Consider the following 20860-nt stretch of genomic DNA (forward strand, 5'->3'; position numbering starts at 1 on the left):
AGGGATAATAAAAATGGGAATGAACAGAATACTTTGTTAGGCAGATGAAGATGAAATCTCAGATCAGATAAAATGGGCGGCCAGAGAACCCTACCAATGAGAATGCCCAGCTGTGTTTAATGCCACCAAAAGCGCAAGTAAATGAGGACAGAAATGGCTCATTGGTTTAAGTGTGTGATGGCTATCTCTTCATTACAGCTAAAATCAGTTACTCAAATGATCAGTCAGTGCAGTTGAGATGTTAATGCTCTCAGAGTTGTTTGTTTGTTTCATGTTTTAACAAAAAAGAGCCCTAAAGAAAGAGCTGCAACTAAGGAGCCGCCTGCCGCAAATAAGACCCAGCACAAATAAATAAATAAATATTAAAAAAAAGAAAGAAAGAAAAGAAAGAAGCCAAGTTGCAGGGGATTGGGTGGTGAACAAGAAATGAGGAAGTGGGCACAGAGGCTTGTATGTGAAGAAAGGAAAGTTTGCAGGGATACATGATTGGATGTGTGTTCTATCATTATCTTTATTACTAAACAATACATGAAAATGAGATTCCATCCGCATTTCCCTGGAAATTCATCAGTCGCTTTAATCCATGCCTCACAGAGACAGTCAGGTAATAGGCAGACATTATAACAGCCCTATCATGTTAAGCGTTTCACTGGTTCCCTTGTAGCAGAACCACACTGCAGTTGTTCCTGAGTCCTATGTGTGTTTACTAGATACTACTTGAACTTAGGGTGACTGTTTGAAAAACTCTATATTGTTCATACTCTTGTGTCATAAATGTCATACTCAATCCTACCACCTGTTTGCTTAAAAGAAGTCCATGAAAGAGGGTGTGGAGAAAAGGGAACCCTCTTACACCGTTGGTGGGACTGTAAATTGGTGCAGCCACTATGAAGAACAGTATGGAGGTTCCTCAAAAAACTAAAAATAGAGTTGCCATAGTATCCAGCAATCCCACTCCTGGGCATATACCAAGACAAAACTATAATTCGAAAAGATACATGCACCCCTATGTTCATAGCAGCACTATTTCCAATAGCCAAGACATGGAAACAATGTAAATGTCCATTGACAGATGATTGGATAAAGAAGATGTTTCAGATATACATATATATATATACACACACACACACACACACACATATATACAAAATGGCATATTACTCAGCCGTAAAAAAGAATGAAATAATGCCATTTGCAGTAACATGGATGGACCTAGAGATTATCATACTAAGTGAAATAAGCCAGACAGAAAAAGACAAACACCATATGATATCGCTTATATGTGGAATCTAAAATACGACACAGATGAACTTATCTACAAACAGAACGAGACTCACAGACCTAGAGAACAGACTTGTGGTTGCCAAGGGGGGCAGGAAGGGAAGGAGTGGGAGTCTGGGATTAGCAGAGGCAAACTACTATATATAGGGTGGATAAACAACAAGGCCCTACTGTATAGCACAGAGAACTATATTCGATATCCTGTGATAAACCGTAATGGAAAAGAACATGAAAAAGAATATGTACATATATGTAGAACTGAATCACTTTGCTGTATAGCAGAAATTAACACACAGTGTAAATCAACTATACTTCAATCAAATTTTAAAGAAAAGTTCATGAAGAAGAAGCTTTTGGGGAAGGCTTGACTGCCCTTTTGTAAACATGATCCTGGTGTACCAACTGGAGAGTCCAGACGAGCATCACCGTCTGGGGAACCTATGGCTGAATATGCGCCACCTAATCACCATATTCCCAAATTGGAATAATAGTAATATGAAACAAGCATATAACGCCTCCTGAATGACAGGCACTCTTCCCTGGCACTCCGTGATTCATTTAATCATCACAACAACTTTGTTAAGCTGGTGCTATTATAATCCCTATTTTATAGATGAGGAAATTAAAATTAAGTAATTTGTGTATGATCATATTAATAATAATGGCAGAGCTCAGAACTGAATCTGGAGTCTGGATGCCACACTGTATTGTCTCTAGATAGGCTGTAATGTGACTGTTTTTAAATCCTGTCTCAGCAAAATGACTTTCCCTGTGTAGAACAGAAAACAAGAAAGATGACAAAATCAAAGAGTTCCAGTTGAATCCCATACCAGGGTCAAGGTTGCTGATGCAATATGAGAGGTTGGAGGGAAAACTGAATACCCTATGCATACTTTGAATGGATATCAACAAGGTTTGTTGTAACATAATTCCCCCAAATTAAATGCCATCAGACTGTATTAAGCTGTAAGTACCAGGTGTGAATTCACTGAACCTGGAACCGAGCTCTCTGGTCTTAGACAAATGATCTAATTTCTGTGAGCCTCAGCCTTCTCATCTGCAAAATGGGAGAAATAACTATCCACTAACCCTTTGGAGGTGGGGATTATCACCAAATCATACTTGTCCATTATCTTAAGGATGATGCTTCAGGTTCATTAGTAATAAATTGTTTTAAAATAAATGTTATGATGTTTTTGGGAGAATTCATAAATTATTTTTGTGAGTGAGGTTTTTAAAAAACACACTTATAAAAAATAAACCTAGAAACGTGGAAATATGCATACAGTACAGCCTAGCAAAGCCACATCTGCTATGGGAAAACTTTGTTATGGTACATAGCAGGCATAAAATTCAAATGGCACTGTTTTGATTAACAATAAAATAGGAATACAACATAACTGTACCTTACTCAGGAAATGTTATGAAACACTCAGCCATACTATATACTGCCCAAACGAATAAATTCGATGTAAAAGTATCAAAAGAATAAATCTAAAAAAAATGTTGAGTGAAACAAGTTAGCAGCAAATGGATACATGCAGTGTGATAATACTCATGTGTGTCTAGCTCTACATACAATATAGCAAAATTACACACAAAAAAGCTAAGGAATAATACATGACTTCTTCAGAGATTGATTCTTTCTGGAGGGGAAGTAATTACTGGGAGGATTGGTGAAAATGGAGTCTGACACTTTAGGTGAATTTGTAGCATTTTCTTTTTTGATACAGAAAACACAGCTGAACCAATTTTAATCAAATACTATTGTCTATATAAACTAATAATGAGAGCATGGGTATCTGTTATGTTACTCCCTGTTCTTTCTATATGTTTGAAATATTTTGCAAGTTAAATAACTATTACAAAAATTATATAAAAGATACTAACAAAGGCATCTGCTATAACTGTCCTATTAGTGATTTATTTAACATCTCAAAGTTAACATTTTAACTTACCTAGATATTGTCTAGATATTTGCAGGAGAAGAAATCTCAAGCCACTGGGAGGTTGTCCATAGTCACTAAGGTTCCTTCAGTTTCAAAAATAGATGACTTTATGAAATAAATCTTAGAGAATCCTTTAAGCCAAGTTTAGTTTGCAAAAAAATGGAAAAAAAATGTCTTTTTTAAACTCTAATGCATGTGAAATTCTAACAGCTTTGGCCTTTTTTGGCTCTGTTAGTTACAAGATTGTTTTGTTCTCATATTAGGAAACCAGTACAGCCACCTACGAAATGATGAGCACAGTGGACCAGTCAGTATTCTGCCTCCATGGTGCCCAGGGATACCGTTAACCCTTTCTGTGCATACCTGCCCTGAATTTTATGTGCCTTGGGATTTTTTGCTTCTAATGACCAGCATCTATGACTGCCCTCAAATGGCTGCCCTGGCCTGCTGGAGCCACTTTACCTACTCAGGCAGCTAAAAGTGCCTGGGAGTTGACTCTCTCATGCCTATGCTGGGGCAGCCTCAGTCAATGACTGATGGAAAGTATGAAAGCCCAGCTCCTCTGAGAAGAAAGGCTGATGAAGCCTAATTTGCACATTAGAGCTCCCCTAGGGATCAGACTGGAGCTCAGATTTTACCTAAATCATGCCTTTGTTTGGCCTCTCCTCCACCCCACCCCCCGTCTAGGTTCTGCTTTCTGCATTCTCTTATTGTTTTCTCCCACAAACACTTAATACATTATTTGCTCACAAATGCTTGTTTCAGGGTCTATGAGGCAACCTGGCCCAAAGCAACCATTAATGAATTTATTTATTCTTTTTTCATTACACTTCATACAAAAAAATCATCATTGTCAGATTTGTCATTCAAATCTGAGCATCTCCAAACTCCCAAGGACTTCTCTTTAGGTCTTAGGCAAAAACAGGGCTTTGAGTAGGAAATAAACACACTTCAGTAAATCTTCAGTAAGGAACAGGATGGTCCTTTAAGACCCCTTTGTCAGAGTATAATATGAAGAGATGAAGTGGGGTTCATTGTCCCCCATGTTATCACAGACCACTTTATAGGTTTAAATTCTGAGCATTCTTTTCCAGCAGCTCTTGGAAAGAGATGGCAGAAGCCACAGGGCCAGGTGGTCCACTGTTGTGCTGGGCAGGTGATGTCAGCAAGGCTTGGCAGACATGGTGGTATTAAGTGAAAGCATCACAAGTGCCCGGCAATTGTGCTGACACGTTGCCAAAGCAACAGTGCACAAGTGGCTGTGGTACTGGTGCCCATGAGAGGCAGAGATGCCTGGTGGGCAGACATTTCCCAGCATAGATAACAAAAGCAATGTCTGACAGATGCCATGTGGTACCTGACTGGGCTGGTCTGAGAGCACCTGTGACTGATTCTTTGGATGAGGATTTTGCATCGGGCTGCAGGATGGCCTGATGAGTGGCAGGCAAGGGCCAGTGCCCATGCTGAGGGCAGTATAGGGAAACAGTCTATGCTTAGAAGGCCTGTCATAGGAAAGGAGAGAAAAACAGGGTTTGAAGCTCATAGTCACAATTTTTTTTAAAGCATAAGACAAGAGATGACATTGCTTTTGAGAAGTACTTACACTTATGAGAATGAATGATGGAGAGGTGACTTGTACTTAGTCATCAAAGTATAGAAAATATTTAATCTGGGAAAAGGAAAAAGGGATAATTAAAGGATAGATATAGAGATCACACACATCAAAGGCCAGGTTGGATCAAAAGTCATAAATGTGAGCGAAATAATATGATTTTCTTTGTTAATGTTAAATGTAATGTAAAAGATGAGTTCGAATTTCTTGAAGTTTAGGAATGAGTAGGCAGGTGATTCATAAGGATTCTGGATCACACAAAGCTTTTTCTTTGGGCCAAAGAAGACACAGCTGTATCTCAACACACTCTTCTACTTCCTCTTCTTCCTTCATAAACGGCATTTTTGGATCATTTCAAATGGAAGAACAGGGACTTCCCTGGCGGTCCAGTGTTTAGGACTCTGTGCTTCTGCTGCAGAGGGCCCAGGTTCGACCCCTGGTCAGGGAAATAAGATCCCACATGCCACAATGCAGCCAATAAAATAAAATAAACAGCTTGTCAAATGACAGAACAAAGTGCATTAGCCATACTGCAGCCTGAATAGCGGAATGCGACTTTCTATTGCCCTAATGTAATGTCACCCCACTGTTTTGAATTAATGGCTGTATTATAAAAAATCATGCTTTGAAAAATAATAGTTGTTGCTTCTTTTTAAAATCGGATTTCATTCCACTTGCTAATACTTCTATACAGAAAATAAATATAATTCACAAAAGCACCTGTTACTCTTAAGATAAATTTCATTGAAATGGGCGTATAAATAGATGGCTAGTAAAACTATGCCTGGCCTAATTTCCATCATATATCCCTCTTTTATCAATAATTACTAAAGACTCTCTACTCTATGTTTTAACATGTAACTCTCTTTTTCTCATTTTGGAATTGTTTCTATAACATACAGCAATTTCAGAAGTTGCATGTGGTCTTATGCAAAACTGTTTAAAATATAGTTTCCTTATGGTCTCTCTTAACAAGGAACTTTTGCTATCCAATTGGAATATGCCTTCTGGAGATGTGTTCTGTTTAGAAATTATGAAAATAGAAATTGTTCAGTTAGCAACTAAAATTCTTATACCTAGGTTCCAAGTGTCCATACATTCTGAGAAATTATTCACTAGATTTTCAATAGTACCCTGACAATAAAACTTTTGTAATACTCTTTTGTACTGAATATTAAGTACTGTCCTTTCAGACATAATAATAGAGTGGAAATTCCCTTACAGAATATGTATTGTAACATAATTATGATCAGATCTTCACAATGACAAATAGAGTAAATATCTTCCAGAATTCTGTCAGCTGTCTATTCTGCTGATATTAGTACCTTAAACACAGATTCCTTTGTGAGTTTTTGGCTTTAAAAATGAAAGCATGAATATGTTGACTATACAACATGGGCCCATTAAAAAAGTACGTTAACATGCATACTAAAAATATGTACTTTTCAATAGAGTCAATGAAAATACCACAAACCATCATCATTTTAAACAATAAAATGATGGCAATTTTTCCTTTCTTTCATCAACTTCTTCTCACCTAACATTTTCCATGATTCAATATGCCTTAAAAATTATCCATCTTTTCTACTTGTCATGGGTGGGAGGGTTCCTTCCTAGTCGTCGTTTCAGGAACTTTTGTACATTTCCTGAGCACCCCGTTTAGTTTCTGGCTCTCAGGATCTCCCAACCTAAGTCAAAACCTTTTTTAGTAGGGAGGGAGAGATGCTAGAAAAACTTAAATTATTAGACTCCTGTGCCACTTGGGAGACAGAATTGTGTGGTATTTTTATACTATACATTTCCCATGTCACAGGCACCCAGCTGAATCCAGACCCTGGCTTGATCAGAGAGGTCTCACCAAGCTTTGTGAGTTTACTAGTGGCTCTACTTCTCTCTCCATATGTCCCCAGAATTCTGCCTCATTGAAGTAGAAGGGTCGGAAGAGATACTGTGCAGTCTAGTAAGCTGCATCTTCCTTTGATATTTACAAAGGTGGGCAAGTTTCACTTTATTAAGTGCAGCAGTGAATTGCCTGAAGTGATGTGATGTGAGAGACAAAGTATCCTGTGGTTAGAGAATGAACTTGGCTGTCACACGGATGAGGGGTGAATTCTTATTCTTCCATTTGGTAATTTTGAACTTAAAAATTGCACATATCAATGACTCCTTCACCAGATACACCAACCTACAGCGATTGTTTCATTTTGCAGTCCCCCATATCACCAATTACCATATTATGCAATCATATACAATCCGAAGCGTCAGTTGTGATGATTAATGGAAAGCAGACATATTGTGATGGCTAGTTTTATGTGTCAACTTACCTGGCCCCCAGTGCCCAGATATGTGGTCAAACATTATTCTGGATGTTTCAGTCCATTGCAGGAGTATAAAATAAATTTGTATTGAATTATACTCATGAAGCAATATTGCAATCATTTATTAATTTTTTTTAAAGTTCTATGAATTCAAGTGATTGTTATACTACAAAATGTCAGGATTGCCCAATCTAGTGTGCTGATTTGCTTATCACTTTTAAATTACTTATACTTAAATGTAGTATTTGATACATAAGAGCCTATTTAAGTGAGAGTAGCAACAAAATGCAGAAATAAAAATACTGTGAGCAGCCTTAAGACACCACAAATTTAAAATTTTTAAATAAATACTTATGTTTTCAAATAAAAATTTTTATTTGATTGGGAGTATTAGCATTCAAGTTAATATCACAGTTTCTACCATAAAATAAATATTTTTTAATTAGTGTGTATACTTGGAATAATCAAAAGATTTTTTTTTTTAATTAAGAATCATCCAACTATTGAATGTTTGCTTGAATTTTTTTTTTTTTTTAACTTTTTGGGTTTATTTATTTATTTATTTATGGCTGTGTTGGGTCTTCGTTTCTGTGCGAAGGCTTTCTCTAATTGCGGCAAGTGGGGACCACTCTTCATCGCGGTGCGCGGGCCTCTCGTTATCGCGGCCTCTCTTGTTGCGGAGCACAGGCTCCAGACGCGCAGGCGTCTGGTGGCCCACGGGCCTAGTTGCTCCGCGGCATGTGAGATCTTCCCAGACCAGGGCTCGAACCCGTGTCCCCTGCATTGGCAGGCAGATTCTCAACCACTGCACCACCAGGGAAGCCCTCAAAAGATTTTTATAATGGGCATTTGTTTAATATTAAAATAAGATTTGGAAGAAAAAATTTTATCTAGTTAAAAGGATCACATTAAATGTGACTTATGAGAAAGTGAAAAATATGCAAAATAGATAAAAGAATCAAAAGTGTTTCACTATCTTAAATATTGACTTTTAATACTCTGAATTACTACAGCTTAATTAATACAAAGTACATTTAATAAGGACATGTATACATCTCATTTAAAAAATTATTAATGGCAAAATATTAATGTATCTATGCATTTCAGTGCTTTATTTAAAGCTAGAATTTGAAAATTATGTAAAACTACTTAACATATTAAGGTATTGGGCACTGGAAAGTCTGCATGGATTGCCATAATAAATTACCATGGAGTGTCTTAGGCAACAGAAATTTATTTCCTCACAGCTCTGAAGACTGGAAGTCTGAGGTCAGGGTGCCAGCATGCTTAGGTTCTAGTGAGGGTTCTCTTCCTGACTTACAGATGCCCCTTTCTCACAGTGTTCACATGACTTTCCTCACTGTGTGCATGTGGATAGAGAGACAGAGAGCAAGCTCTCTGGTGTCTCTCCTTAGAAGGGCACTAATCCCATCATGAAGGCGCCACCCCCTTGACCTCAACTAAGCCTAATTATCTCCCAATGGCCCATCTCCAAGTACTATAGGTGTTAAGACTTCACCATATGAATTTTGGCAAGGGGGTCACACCATTCAGTCCATAGCACATGTTTTATCATAACTAAGGTCAGGGTAAAAAGACACAGGCGCTGGCCCCATGAATAGAGGGAATATTGGGCCACGCCTTTTGTAATGACTCCAAAAGGACAGACATTTTTCCTAAACTAAATGAAATTCCAGACTGGTAAGAAATATGTAGTTTCTCACCATACCAAGGAGGATGTAGAAAAGAATGAGAGGATTAACTCGAGGAGAGGAGCTGGATGACAAGTTCAGGAGATAAGAACGGTGATTGTTGAAGGACTAAAGAAATACGGTCTGGCATCCTTAGAAATGGCTTCCTAAAAAGACAAATCATCAGTTCATTTTTTTTCAAAAGGGGAAGAGAGAAGAGAATATTCTAGTATTCCAGTGAGAAACATAAGAAACAAGGAATTATTTCTGCAGAGCAGCACATAGTGCAGATTTATCAATCTCTTCAGTGCACCTTTTACAGAGGGAATGTGTGGCAACACGTTGATGAGATTTTTCTCCTTTTCCCTTCTGCATACTTGGCTTCCATCTAGTAAATATATTTGCTTGAGTGTGCTGTTGTAATGGTTGGGGCTAGAGAAGGGATGGTAGGTGTGGGATTATCATAGAAAGAATGCAAAAGAAAAAGAATACAAAACTTTTAACATTTATGATTTTGTAACAAGCTTATAGACTTGAATCACTAGGCTGAATATTATGTTTCACAATAAGGCTAATTCTACCAATATGAGAGCACATAATTGTAACTAGCAACCAGATACCCTCAATGGTGTTGTGTTTTTCTATCTGGGAAAAGCCATCTCAACTGCGTACCATAAAGTTACAGAAGGGATATCCACAAACATGTGAGCAGGAAGAGTGACCAGCCAGATCAACCTGACAAATCACATCCACCAGAACTGGACAATGGCAATTAATGAGCATCATTTTCTTTTGCACAGCCTAATCTCTGTTGGAATTCTAATGTCCCTCTTTGTTTCATTTAGTCGTTGTCTCCCATCATTAAATGAAAAAGATATTATTCCCAGTAAGAGTTTCTTCTTGGTAGCATTTTGAATTTGACGTAGCCCTCTGGAACTGCACATGAATGATTAAAAAAATGAGGCTATCAGAAAGACTTTATCTTATTCCCAGAACTACTTCACTCCAAACCCAGAGGCATGTGTGCATGAGATGCTCCCCTTTCAACCCCCAGGGTCTCCCCAGCAGATATAGACAAGGATAAAAAGAGAAGGGTTCATTTCATCATGATTATTCTTGGCCCTTGGTATCTAATTCATAGTTCTTCCTGTTCACAAAGATATTATAATATTTGCCAGTCTAGCATCCAATAAATCATGACTATAACTTTAAAAATTGGGTGTGTAGGTATAAATACCATAGAATAGACATATCTAGAAAACCCAGCCCTTTTTACTGATTCCTATGAAATTATTAAAAATCTAAAAAAATTTTTGATCTAATTATTTGTCATTAAATAATAATAGTTTAAATCTCTGGAGAATTTGTTTTTAAAACATATCAAATTTATAACATTCATTAGTTCACACTTACAAATCATTATAAAGAAAGGGAGGGAAGGCAAATATCCCCTCTTTAATAGATACAGACACTGAGTTTCAGAATGATCAAACCACTTTCCCAAGATCATGCAGTTAGGAATTGTTGTGCAAAGTCTCAAAATGTAATCCACTTTTTAAAAATTCCACACTGACTTTATGTGGCATTACCAAAAGTCCAAAGAATAGAGAGGTTTTAGGGAACAGAGCACTAGACTGGGTATTGGGTGAACTAAGCCTCTGTATCCTGAGTCTATACATTATTTCATTTAACACACATTTACTGAGTACTTACAACACAAGAGGCACATGATAGCTGCCTGAGAGATATCAAGGTGAAAAGAAATATGAGTTCTGTCCTCATTAAATTTATAATCTAGTGGAGCAAGATAGACGTGCATGCATTTAATAATGTAGGACAGAATACTGTTGATTTTGCAATGAGTAAGCAGTGGTTCTAGGAAAAATCACAGGGTGATGAATTTCATGTTTAGAGAATTAGAGTGGCTTTTTGAAAGAAGGTGTCTTGGAGCTAGGCTGTTTAAAATAGTTTGAGTTTTGATTGGCAGAGAAAATGAGAATGTTTTAGCTATAGTTTTCCATCTGGAAAATGTAGATAGCAGTATTTGTCTTATTTACCAAATGTGAACAAGCTAGTGGCACACAGGATTACTCAGAGTCTGCTTCTAATTAAGTTATTAAACCAATTCGGTAATCAAAAGAAAAAAAAAAAAAACTACTGATGAGAACTGAGATATAAACATTGTTCTGCTGTATTACACAAGAATAGTCTAATAATGACCTTACGTCGACCTACCAACTCAAACACGGTGTCTACTTTGCTAAAAAATAAATTACAAGGAGGTAAAAATAAGCTTAAAAAGGACAAAAATTAGGCAATGCATGGTTTAAAAGTTAAGTATAAGAAATACATAAAATTATAAAAATTATTTTTAAAAGTATAAGAAATACAGAAAATTGTTAATTAAATAGATTAAATTCACAAAAGGAAAAATTAAAATTAATTAAAAATAACAACATAATGATAATTGTACATACAGAAATAGCACTGGAAAGCTAAACATTTAAATGATGGATTTTTTTTTTTCTATTTTGAGGAAAAAGAAGAACACATAGGAGTGATCAAATCTTGCAAAAAATATAAAAAGCAAAGCTTAAGCTCATTACTGTATTTATTTTCACATATAAATTTTAATATTTTTTAAAATCAGCAAACATGATTTCTTTGCAAGCATCTCTGAACTGAAGGAGATCTCAATGAAAGAAGGAGGGGAACAGTTAAAACAAAACAAAACCTTCCTTAAAAAAAGTTTGGAGCATATTTTTCTCTCCCTTGACCTGGCCAATTCCCAAAGTATATCAGAAAAACAAAAAGACTAATGCTTGCAAATATTTCTTATGGAAACAGGTAAAATAACAAAACAACCTTCATTGACCTTCTATCTTTAGCATTAAATATGCGTTCATTTTTGTTTTGCTTTTTTCAAAAAAAAAAAAACAAACCTGTTTTTTAACTCTGTAATCATAGAGATGGGTTCAGTGAAGGATGGCTAGTGAAAATTTTGCTTTCTGATTTTCCGTTTCTATCTTTGTTTTGGAATAAAACCAGAATATCCAATTATTCTTTTAATGTTTTGTCCTATACTGTTGCTATTTAATCATTATTTGTTTAATTTAATTCTTTCTTAAATTATTTCTTAAAAAAACAAAAACCACAGTGAAAATCCCTCCTTGATCCCTCTCCTTGCCACACCCAATTCCACCTCAGGTCCAGAGATAACTTTATTTGCAATCATTTTCTCCCAATAATAGACTAAATATTACCCCAGACATTTTACTTTGATTTCAACAGGGACTCAGAACCCATTCTCAATTCCTTGTGACATTACCCAAATTGAGCAATTCCTTTATCACGAGAACCTCATTAATTTTTAAATAAGGTCATTGGAGCAATAAGTGTGTGATTTAAGAGACTCACAGAGAAGCGCATGTTCTTTATATGTAATCTACATAAACTAATAGGAATGCCTTTCCATCATTTAAAAGATACACTACAACATGTGGATTTTATGGTATGTGAATTACATCTCAATAAACCCATTATTTTAGAAAAAAAAAAAAAAGATACACTACAGTCCTAGTTCACGTTAACATTTCCTTCCCACCAGCTTTCATTTTCCCACTGAATTCACTGTTGTCCCTTTGATGCCTCTTTCAGATCTTGACCTCCACATCTCTATATTCAATCCTTTGCCACCCAAATCTCGTTCATTCTTTTATTCTCTCTCCCTCTCAATCTCTCTCTCTCTCCATACATACACACACACACACACACACACACACACACACACACACACAAGTTCATTTCCCACTAAATTCTGACAACCACCCTCCAATTTTTGGAACATAACTCCTGATGACTTTATACCAATATTCTACTTACTTTATTTTTTACTGCTATTTACTTGAATCAAAAGCCATACCCTCACTTTTATGGGTCAGTAGATTAGTATCTACAACAGTAGGCAAGGAAATACATGCAATTTAATGTAGTTAGAAAGAATTTTGATTTGCATATTCAAATTTCATAGGATTGTTACTAGGAGGATTTCATAGGATTATTATTTATTTATTGTAATAAATAAAAATTATGCCTATAAAATACCACAATATATGGGACATACTAAACTCTTAAAAGTTATTTCTAGTACTGCTACTACTGCCACTGCTGCTGCTGCTACTACTACTACCACATATTACAACACTAAGGGCTCTCCATCACTGGAAATAGAATTATAAAACACACACAAAATTGTTAGGTATATGAAAATGATGACTAATTACATTTTTTTTCTCTAAAAATAAACACAGAAGTTTTGAGACAAAAATATAAGCTTAATCGCTGGTAAATCAGAACTGGAAAAAAACATCTTGGGCTTGCATCAACTGCATCAATTATTTTTCTACTTGTTTTTGGTCCCTCAGTTGTTCTATGCATTAGTCCCTGGCCACCCACAGGGTAATGGCTAGCTTATTTTGCAGAGGCAAAGCTGGCCTGACTCATCTCCTCATGCCACAGAAGTAACTGGAGCCGAGGACAAGAACACACAGGAAGTGTGGCAGGCAGTGAATTTGAAACGATATGAAGGGAGGCAAGGTGGGGGGACACACTGACGTCTCCCCATTCAATAGTGTTTTTTCCATTCTTTCCCAGCCATTTATCACTGATCACATTTTCTTCTATAAAAAGAAATGAGCATGGCTTGAAAAAAAATCAGAAGCTCTCTCCCTCTCATTTCCTAGAGGCCTGAAGTTCCTATTTCACAGGCAGAGGAAGGAAAAGAGGGAAAAGAATGGCTCCCCTACAAAGCACTTTACAAAAACAACAGCAACAAAAATCTTTCAATCACTTATCTGCCTTATTTATTCTGAGCAAAATTTCCACAATAGTCTGAGGTGAGAGCTATGGGGAAGTCATTTGGCAAGCTCCTCCCCTTATTCCCACAGGTAAGATCTGTGTGATAGGTCTAACTCTATTCACTGATCTAACTGATGAATGAGAAAAGTAAGAGATAAAAGGAGAAGCAGAAGGTCTGTAGGGTAAAATGTACAATAGGAAAGTTCTCTAGTCTCTTAAACAGGTACTATATATACAATATACATTGTAGAAAATTATTAAAAGAAATTTCCACTGTGCATAATGCTTACACTCTGCCTCTACAAGTAACCAAGTGCTTACGTGACTTGGGTTGATGGGTCCCATGTCCATCTTGAGGACAGATTGTGTGTAATAGCTCATTTATACCAGTAGATTCCCATTTTGCTGCCACGTTATGGGAAGTCTTCTTGGGTTCACTATTTATTATATGCTAAGTAGAATCTGAAAAACCTGATTTTATACCAGAAGGTTCTTTTTATATAAAACATATTTTGAAAACTGCTTCTGACTAGAAGTTATTATCATACATCGTATTTCCTTCCACATTCCTACATTTCGAGGACAAATAAGAATTCTAAAGGGCGTTTTAGTGGACAATTATTGGCTTTGGCTTCCCAGAATCTGTTACCTATTTTTGGAAACTCTACCCCGATTTCCCTCTGGGACACCATGCACTCTCTTACTTTCAGTTCCTGCACTTCATTTACTCCCCTCCGCCCAGGTCTTGAGGGATGGAGCATATGATCTACTCTATGCATCACATTCTCCATGCCAAGTTGATAAGTTCATGGATACTCACATCCCTGGACTTACTGCGGTCATCCTGCCACCAAAAGGAGCCTGAGAAGAGTTTCAAGAAAAAAGAGTCAAGATAGATGAGTAGCCTTGTAGATAAGAGGAAAAATGAGAAACAAATCCAAGGAATGCATGTCTTATCTAGTAGCTAAAGACCTCAGGGCTTTTCTACATGCTGTTCCGTCCACCTGGAGGGTTCTTTCCCAGAGAACCATATCACACCTCACTTCCTTCAGGAGCTTCTGCAAATGTAACTTCAAGAGAGTTATCTCCTCTAACCACCTTACCCCATTTTCTCCTTCAAAAACTTTGTAAGGAACAGCTATATGGCATATTTATGTGTTTCACGTTTATTTTCCTGCTCTACAGAAGAGATTTTGCTTGTTTTGTCTGGTATCTAGCACAGATCCTGAAATACAGTAAGAGATTAATAACTATTTATTGGATAAAAAAAAAAAATAGCACCTGATTTGAGAAAGGTAAAAACAAAGCAGAATCTTTTTAATTAATTAAAAAAATAAACCCATAAAAAGCTGCAAAAATTTACTAAGATTTTAAGCATATCTCTTGCTTAGATTCACAAGCTGGTGACATCCTGCCACACCTGTTCCCCCCACACACCTCTTTATATGCATCAGCTTCCCTTTTTCCAAACCATCCAAGAGTATACATCTTCTTCTCCAAACACTTGAGATACCTACACAGTTAGCTAATGAATAATTTCATATTAAAGAAAAAGCAAAAAATGAAAATATTCCTACAAAATATCAGGATCACATTGAGCAATCTCAAAAGATAAAAGAGAACATTACAGTTAAGCATTTTCCTTTTTATCTGTATGGATTTTATGAACAAACTGTAACAGAGATTAAATCTGAATGAATACTAGGCTTAATGTTTTAGATAATTAAGTCAGATGATGAAAGAATGATTTTGCATAGTGAATCATATTGCTGAGTTTTTAATGTTCATCTTCATTAATTTTATTGTACATGTGCATATAAGATGTTTTGGGTCAGAGAAAGATTTCTTCTTGAATGCCTCATAGTAAATGGTAAGTGTGTCAGCTGCCACCCTTGCCCTAGTCCTTAACCCTAAGGTGATGTGATGAGAGCCAGGGCAAGCATCCTACTCAAGTAGCTGACCCACAGGTGAGTCAGTAGAAAAAAATATCTTTCTCTGCTTATAAAGAGGAAGGAGGCAGTTGTTCCGCTCCCCTCCTAAAAGAGACATTTCCTTCTTCCAGCCCTTCAGCATGTAAATAAAAGCTTAGTGGGATTCAGACAGCCTTATGTGTCTCCATCTTTTATGACCCAGGATGTCTCCAAATTCTAGGCTACATCCCTTCTGACGTGTAAATACCTAGAAAGACAGCCCCCCCCCACCACAGTCTTCCTGGCATCTTGGATGTAATATTGCGGTTTAAAATACGAAAGATAGATTTGATCGCCTCTTCTGGTACAGATCTCCTAAACCAGGGGAATTTTCTAAGTAGTGAGAGCTACAAAGGAGTCTTTGGTTATGTTAATGAGGTGAGTTTTGGAAAGCACCTAGGTAACCCAAGGAAGAGGGCTGGTTGCAGGGGAGGCAACCATGTGATTGGAGGGTTGGAACTTTCAGTCCCACCCGACCCCACCCCACCTCCTGGGAGAGAAGTAGGGCTAGATGTTGAATCAATTGCCAATGGGTAAGGTAATCAAGTATGCCTATGTAGTGAAGCCTCCATTAAAACCTAAAAGAACAAGAGTCAGAGAGCTTCCAGGTTGGTGAACCAGATTGCTACTACGTGTCACCGTAACAGGCCCCAAACTCCAGGAGGACAGAAGCTCCTTTGTTTGGGACCTTGCCCTATGCATTTCTTCATCTGGCTATTGATTCACATTCTTTAAGATACTCTGTAACAAACTGGTAATCTAGTGAGTAAACTTGTTTCCTGAGTTCTGTGAGCCACTCCAGCAAGTAATCGAACCCAAGGAGGGGGTCATGGGAACCTCTGATTTACAGTCATTTGGTCAAAAGCACAGGTAACAACCTGAACTTCTGATTAGCATCTGAAGTAGATGGCAGTGTTGCAGGATGAAGCCTTAACCCATAGAACTGGATACTCTCTGGGTAAATATTGTCACAATTAATTTGAATTGCAGGACACCCAGCTAGTATCAGAGAATTGCTTGGAAATGTGGGGAAATTCCCCCCCTACACACACACACACACACACACACACACACACACACAAACACACGCACACACTGGAATCGGGGGCAAAACCTTTTATTGGGGTTTCACCTAGGGACTTTGCCTGCTCTGTAACCATTTGGCCCTTTCTAGCAGATAAGAGAGGTTGTATCATCCTTTCAGATCAGAGCAATTAACAAAGGCTATAGATCTGATTCTCATGAAGTGTCTCTTGAGGCCAGGGTCTACCGTGGTCACTGAGAAATCCAAGGATATTTCATTTCCCCAAACATGTTTAAATAAAGGATTTTTTCTTTAAAAGAATTAATACTTTTAAACATGATTATGATTATGTATAATTTTATAATCAGTACACTATGGAAGCATATAAATGAAAGATTTGACCTACATAAAACAGATTCATAAGAGTAAAGTTTTAAACCTATTCAAGGATAATATTAGATTATTAACTCTACAAATAAACCCTATAAAAATCCCAAGGGATAACAGAACTATATAATTTTAGTAGGTTTACTGAGTGTTGGTAATGTCATTATTAAAGAAAAATGGTTGGTATCATAAAAACAATCGTCTTTCAGTTCCAAACCCATCATTTAATATTCTACCTTGTGATTTTGGGACTCTGCAAATCACATTTCTCCTTTGCTGATTAGTCTCCTATTAGGTCCTCCCCACAGAGGGCACTAGAAAGAGACCGTAAGGCTAGAGGGGGAAGAATGGACTTGTACCCGTTTGCCTGTTGTTACTGTCAGCATCACGCCAGCAGTGGTCCTTCACCCCAGCAGCTGTAGTTAGCTCCTATAGTAGCAGATGACTCCAATTTCCAGTATTTTTTTAGACTCCTCCAAAGAACCTCATGATACCCTTTCAACTATGTGAATACTAGCCAGACAGCATCCAGCCTTACAGACAGATCTGAGAGCAAGGTTCTGACTTCTGAGGCAAGGTTCAGGCTCCCTCCTCTGGGGTCTGGACCCCAGCTTTGTTCCCTTAGCCTAAGGAGTGGATTTTGGCTGCTGTTACCTCTGTAACCCATTTTCCCAGTTGAGTATCCAGCATATGTTTAAACAGCTTCCTATATTAAATTCTTTCTTTAAAATAACTGGTATGGTTTCCCCTTCCTGACTTGACAATGACGGGTAGAGAGTTAAAAATCAGACAGCATATTATAGAGGAAATAATGTGAGCTTCAAAATCAGTAAGATGAAGGTTCAAGACCTGCAACCAAGACATCCATAATAGAATCAAGATTTTATTTATTAACTCTGAGACTCAGAATATATGGATTTTAGTGTCAAGTAAGACAGTATCTGATAATGATTAGGATCAAATGGCTTAAATAATTTAGGACTCCTCATTTTTGATGTGAAATATTTAGACAAGAAGATTTATTCATCTTGAGCTCCAAAATTTCATTACATTTGTCACAGATTTTTCAAGGATATAAGAAGTCACATGTGAAAACATTTCTAATCAAAAGAGGTTTAAACTCAGGGGCAGCAACATCGAATCTAGTATACAAACACACACACACACACACACACACGGACTCAGACTTTATGAGAATCCAAAGCAACCAGCAGTTAAAAGATCTGGAATCACTAGAGTTAGCCATATTTTTCACTCATTGTAAGATAAATTAAATGAAGCTCTTTTTTCTCTTCCCAACTGGAATTTCAAGTGAAAACAGAAAGTACGTCATAGATACTTCACACATACGTAATGCAGTTATAATAAAATCTTTGTTATTTGAAATTTTCATTTGTTATAAAAGACTTTCTTGTACATTTTCTTTAATATGTATTAAAACTAAGATAAAAGAGGTTCCTTCGCAACCTTATTTAATCTGGGAATTTATGTTTTTATATGATACAGTGTGTCAGTTTGGTGAATTTTCTTGCTGACTTATTGTATTCCCTAAATGCTGATTCAGGTCAATTTTATATACAATCTGTGTTTTATAAGAGGTAACAGCAGGTAAAATAAAATATACAGAAGTGCCAAAACCACCTTCAACAATAAGTTATATACAATGTTAATGCACTGCGTTCTGACAGCAGATTATTTTTTCCCTTTTAACATCCCTTATTTCCAAGATGTCCCTTTTTAATGAACATTTCCAGACTAATAAATAGCCTGATAATCTAAAGTAAACAACTGCTTAGCGCTTTCATTTTGGCCATGTCTCAACAGGCCCTGCATCAGTTTCCTATAAAAAATGAAGAATCTAAATCATGCTCAAACCTTGCCTAACATAAAAGGAGTCTCTCCACTCTCCTTAAAGTTTCTGACCTTCACCTTTCCATCGGTGAATAGCCTAGTTTTTCTTTAAAGAAGCATCCATACACTTCCCTGGGTTTTTTATATTTCTCATGATTTTTTGTTGAAAATTGGACACAACTAATGTGGCCACCCTGTAAACCAGACCCTCCAATCCTCAGTTTTTTGTGTTGTTGACACTTGTTGTTGTTATTAATACTGTTTGCTTGTTTAGTGATTTTCCTGAACTAATCTGTTAAGTCTGTATTCTTGGTAATGGATGGCCAATGAAATCCTTGCTTGATTAGCTTAGTGGTCAGCTAATGACTGGACAGAGATTTCATTAAATGCCTTGTCACTGTGGGACTCCCAGCCCTTGCTAAGGGGCTGTGTGCCTATCTTGGGACACACCTTTAATGCTCTGGCAGGCAATTCATTCCTCTGCCTTAGCCTTCATTTCCACGTCTACCAATGGAGAGTCCATTCATGCTTTCCAGAATCTTTTCTAATAATTGCCTTTAATTCCACCTTTTCTCATTTTACTTGGAACAAAATATTCATACAGTTGAAATTATTTATTTTAACAGATCTCACTATGAATAAGCATGTGTTCACTTTGGAAAGTTTTTAAGTAAAATTGATCTTTGGGGGGAAAAAAAAGGAATAACTTACTAGGAAAAAAATCCATGTAGCAGAAGTATGTATTTTTTAGAATTTTTTTGATACTGTCATGGGATTGGGTAAATGGCATTATTGATCTTTTCTATTTCTTACATTTGTAAGAGAACTCAGGGAACTAATAAACACTTGTTGACTGATGACTTGAAATTTCTTCTTCTATCTCAGGGGAGCCAAACAGTCATTGTACATCATCTTTATTCATAGAACTATGCAGTGTCTGTTTTGTGTTCTGTTTACAAATCAATTTTTGAAGGCAAATATATTAGTACATACACACATGTTTATTAGCTATAATTTCTTATATTTATATGTATGTGGATCAACTGTAATATGTGTGTTTCTCTTTGTGTATATGTAATATTGGGAGTTAGATGAAAAACAGAGAAATGGAATGTCATGATTTGTTCTTAATGATGTCATATGTGAATCTGTTCAAAAAAAGAAACTTTGCCTGTGTTGTTCTTATCAGTATTGAGTATCTGAGGAAGTAGGATACTCATTTACATGCAGTAGGAATTGTTCATTCATCCTAGATTATTAGTTCCTTTATTATAAAAGTATTTGGGGTAAATTGCCTGTAGATAATCTGTATACCTCCACATGACTTTTATTAATGACAAATCCAATACCAAGACAGCATCGCTGACAATAAGCCAATATAAATATTGCTACTGCACAGCTAAATTTAAACCCATACCCACACCTACAAATCCACTGTTAGATATCTTTGCATTATTTGTCCTGTGTTGTGTTTAATACCCATATATACCATATATATGTATATAGAATTACATATATGTGCATATATGAAAATTTACTTCAAATCAATTTATCAGAAAAACAAAAATATTGCCCCCAGATTTAGAGATGTTTCTCTGCATCTCAACTCAACTTTCCTTCCTTCTGAAATGACAAGCAATTACCAAAAAATAAAATGTGGATTTGGGAATTCAGGCTTATAAATCTTTCTTCTTCTCTTTTAGATTTTCTGGGAAGAAATAATTTCTTTTGCTCTTACTTTTGAAAACTCAATTCATATTCCACTTCTTAAATATTTTCTGGAAAATTTTTGCTGAAAGAATGTGAAAGTTTTTAAGCATTTTCCCTATCTTTAAGGTCACATTTTATTCCCTCTTTAATTTTACCACCTTCTAGCTATGTGAGTTAGCCAAGTTACTTAATCGTCATAAGCCTCAGTTT

This window comes from Eubalaena glacialis, chromosome 9 (genome assembly GCF_028564815.1).
Source record: "Eubalaena glacialis isolate mEubGla1 chromosome 9, mEubGla1.1.hap2.+ XY, whole genome shotgun sequence".
NCBI lineage: Eukaryota > Metazoa > Chordata > Mammalia > Artiodactyla > Balaenidae > Eubalaena > Eubalaena glacialis.